Here is a 5,000-nt window from a genome sequence, read left to right as displayed (position 1 = left end):
GGCCGTTGCATCCTTTGGCATGCAACACGAACACACCACCCCGAAGGAAAAATCCGCTCGACCGCTAGAAGAATGTCGAAGAAAAAAAAACAGTAAGTACACGTTTGGGCCCCTTTTTATTTCTTTTCCCCTTCTTCTCCCATACATGTGTTAAGCCGTTGTTTTTTGTTGGGTTAAAAGGTGCTAATGACAGCAAATGGCACGTTCTCCACTATTCTTCCACCTCAGATCGCATTTCCGTGCGATCGAGTATGTGATCAATAAACATGAATATCGTTCTTAGTTAAGTAATTATTTATTTTCTCTCGTTTTAAGATATTTATATTGTTTCATCTGCAACGAATTTAAACGCGTTCGTGATTTTATCTTATCACGATACCTTTTCATTTTTCCCCGTTCCTAACCCTCGCCCCGACCTGACCTGACCTCACTTTCTCTTTTCCGGTCGGTGGCGGCGTGGGTAGGGTCAGGTTTCATTGCTTTTTGGTGACACGTTCTATCGGCGCTAGAGCGAAGCAGGTAACAAAAATGTATTATTTTCATATAGCGTAGGGTCTTCCCCCATATCATAGTGCACAGGATTGCCGATATTGCCGGGGTTGCGTAAAACGCCTAATAGATCTGCGCTCCGTGTTCGAGAGTAGGTGCAATAACGAAGTTATTCGTTCGTTCGGCCCTTTGAGTCGGGTTGACCCGCGGTTACGTCCGTTTAATTTAAAGTAGGACTAGGGTTTAAGCTAGAATCATTATTCGCTTATTAATCACAACCCTTTTCACCCTCTTGAAGTCGCTTGCATGTTTTGGGTACCCCCAAGCGTTTGTGTGATTCGTGAAAATTTTTATACCTTCGGGAATTTTGCGAGCGCCCATTACAGATACGCAGAGAGAGCAGGATATTATATTCCTGGATCAAGTCGCTTCAGTCATTACGGCATTTGGGTATAGGATCCCCCGTTATTGAGTTTTATTGAAGTCTGACGTGCAAAGCTAGACATGTACCTCGGCAGTTCAGATTTCTGACCCCCAGAAGATTTGCTTGATAAATTTTGCGAATATTTTTTTTTATGTCACCATTCATTCATGCGTACATTCTGTCGCATATCATATATGTTGAATTCAATGTGGTAGTTGAAATAATCTAAATAGCTAGCATTGCTAATTTTCTTCAGTTTTGTTATAGTGAACGGGAATATTCGTGTTTATGATTTATTCTCTGTGTGAGGTCACTCGCTTTCCCTCATTAACGTTAGCGTCCACTACACACCGCATACACACACACCTTCACCTCACTCACACACGCAGGACAAAAGGACACTGACCCTTTTTCATTAATAAAGGGTGGTTGCTGTCTAGTGCCGGCGTAAAGATTTATTAGGGATCTCTTTAGCCCGCAATTTTGTCCGTCGTGACGAGTGGTCGACATAAAGTACAAGTTACATCTATTTCTTATCTGTGTGACGACTATGGTTCAAATAATCTTCGCGGATCGCCGATGTCGTTCCCTTTTCTATTCTCATATCTATTTAGAGATGGTGGTAGTTCAAATAGGTCTATGCGGACCGTACTGACCATCTCCCCCTTCTATTTCTTCTTTACCTTTGTGAAAATAAAACACAAAATGAAAAAAAAAAACGAAAATAAGTTAAAAACCAACATTAAAAACCGTAAATTGTATGAATAACCGGTAGTGGTAATTACCACCCCATCTTCTCTGTTGCCTTTCTTTTTCTCTTACTCTGGCCCTTACGTGTATGATTGGCTCCCCCACTTTATATTGCAGTCGGACCGACACGGCACCGAAGGAGGACCCTTAGGATGCTGTGAGAAGGAGTCATCGAAGATCGCCATAGGCCCCCGGACCAAGTTTTTGTCAGAAAAGGTACCAGCGCCCCAGAATGCTGTGCATAGGCACGCCTGGCGGACGCTGCAGATCCCGGGCAACTCCCGGAGCTCGTAGCGCAGGTATAAAACCGCCCGAGATGCCGCCTGCCCCCACGCCCGTAGATCCGGATGAAGTTACGAGGACGTGTGGACGCGAGAAGGACCTGGACGAGATTGTGAGGACGGGTGGACGAGGACGCCGCCGAGTTAGGCCTGGGCCAGGATACGAGGAGGTCAAGACGAATCTGAAGTCAAGGAGGACCTGTGCGAGACTTTTGAGGACGTGTGGATAATCGAGGGGCGAGGCAGATTACACCCGGGACCAGGAGGATGAGGACAACATGGACGAGCAGCCACGGGAAGTTTAACCAGGACAACGCACGAGAACGAGACGACCAGCCAAGTTAGGTCACCCTTGAAGGCGCCTCGAGGGCGAGGCGCGAGTAGGTGGCCGAGCAATATAAGATGTGGATAATTCTATTTCTGTTACAGGATGTGGATAATTCTATTTCTATTACCAGTGGACCACGTGGCTGTTTTCCACGTGGATCCAAATGTCCCAAATAAGAACCACCCGCTCAGCGAGGGCGGAGGTCACATTTCATATCTGACCTCGTTTGACCGAGGGTCCGTGCCAAGCTACCGACGCGGTAGGGTCAGCTCTCGCCTCCCTCCGGGGGAGTTCGTGTCAAGCGACCAGCGCGGTAGGTCAGCTCCGCCCTCTCTCCGGGCAGCTGACCGTGACCTCCGCGCGGCGCTTTTGACCCCTTTAGACAAGTCGTAGCGTCGTCGTAGCGTGTGTTCACCTCTTTACGTGTGTTTTGCGTCCCTGTCAGCCACTAGACTAGAGTACGCATAGCCTTTTACAGACATGCTCTCACTCTTTCTCTCTCCCTCTCTGTCTATATATTTTTTTCAGTAACCGGGAACAGTCAGTAGATACAAAGAAATGTACAGGAATTTTCTATGTATTTTTTAATGTCAGAAATATTTTCCATGCAAACATTTTTAGGGTAAACTTTTTAATGCTCATGTTCCACGCATTCAAGTTGTACATAGAACGAGAATGTAAAACAAGTTGCAGCTTCTCTGTCCAACGCAAGCTTTTGTTCGGCCGCCACATAATAATAATGATATGTACGTATATATATATATATATGATGATTATCATAATCGTAATAATGATGATATAAGAATAGTAACATTAATAATAATAATAATAATAATAATAATAATAATAACAATAATAATAATAATGATGATAATAATAATAATAATAATAATAATGATAATGATAATGATAATGATAATAATAATAATAATAATAATAATAATAATAATAATAATAATGATAATAATAATAATAATAATGATAATAATAATAATAATAATAATACAGTAAAAATAGAAATAAAAATAATATTATATATATATGTACATACATACATACATATATATATATATATATATATATATATATATATATATATATATATATATCATCATCAATAACGGTATGCTCATGTTTGAGCAGCCGTGGACCTCTCCACCATCCTTCGCCACTAAACTCGATCTTACGCTTTTCTTTCCACTTGTACCATCGACAGCCCGCAAATATCTTTGATGTTGTCGCTCAGTCTTGTCTTCGGTTTGCCTCTTCCTCTGTTTCCTATCACCATCCCTGTCAGCAAGTTTTTCTCAATACTTTTACTTCTCATTACATGACCAATAAACTTTAATTTCCTCTTGTTCAAGATGTCCAACAGTCGGTCTTTAGAATTTATTTTTCTCAGCACCTCATCATTCGTCTTCTTCTTTGTCCAGCTAATATGCAGTACTCGTCTGTAACACCACATTTCAAAACTATTGATCTTTTTCTTGTCTATCTACTTCAACACCCAACACTCAGAACCATATGATGCAATTGGGAAAACTAATGAGTTCAATAACCTCAGCTTTGTCCGTAAGGTAATGCTTCGGTCTTTCCAGATGTTATTGAGAGCAATTGTGGCGCTTTTGGCAATGGTAATTCTTCTTTTTATCTCTGGTGAATCATCATATGTATTATTTAAAACAGCTCCAAGATAAGTGAACTCTTTCACATTTTCCACAATCATTCCATTGATTGTAACATGTTCATCATTGTTCATTGCCGGTTATCTTTGAATCTTCATGATCTTAGTTTTCTTGGCATTAAGAAACAAGCCAGCCTTTTCGCTTGCTTCTCTAACTTTATCTAGTAGTTGTTATATATATACATATATATATATATATATATATATATATATATATATATATATATATATATATATATATATTATATATATATACATATATAATATATATATATTATATATATATATATATATATATATATATATATATATACATATATATATATGTACGTATGTATGTATGTATGTATGTGTATATATACATGAACTAATACCGGATTGAGAGCATGATACAATAGACATCTTGGGTCGTGAAAGTAGTGTACAAAATCAAACAGGGTCGTGAAAAATGCCGACGTCGAGGTCAAAATGCCTGCTGGACAACTTGGCGTGATTGCCTTTTTATACTGTGCCTTGCTTTTGCTGAACTTAGCTTTCCTTCTGTGGTTTCCTCAAGCGTCGATAAAACCAGGAGCCAAGGAAAACCTCCCTCTATGAAAGACGCCTGTGAACTCTCTCTCTCTCTCTCTCTCTCTCTCTCTCTCTCTCTCTCTCTCTCTCTCTCTCTCTCTCTCTCTCTCTCATACTTTTACCTGTTCTTTGGCTTGGGTTCTTGTCACACTGTAGGAGAGTTTTAATACCCAAAGGTCTTATATCATAAATATACATAAATATATATATATGTATATATATATATATATATATATATATATATATATATATATATATATATATATGTATCTTCTTCTTTTAACGGTAGGTTCATGTCTGAGCCGCCGTGGTCACAGCATGATACTCAATTGCAGTTTTCACGTTGTGATGCTCTTGGAGTGAGTACGTGGTAGGGTCCCCAGTTCCTTTCCACGGAGAGTGCCGGTGTTACCCTTTAGGTAATCATTCTCTCTATTTATCCGGGTTTGGGACCAATACTGACTTGGGCTGGCT

Source organism: Penaeus monodon, chromosome 11, assembly GCF_015228065.2.
Source record: "Penaeus monodon isolate SGIC_2016 chromosome 11, NSTDA_Pmon_1, whole genome shotgun sequence".
Taxonomy (NCBI): Eukaryota; Metazoa; Arthropoda; class Malacostraca; order Decapoda; family Penaeidae; genus Penaeus; species Penaeus monodon.
Note: the sequence above shows the minus strand (reverse complement) of the source record.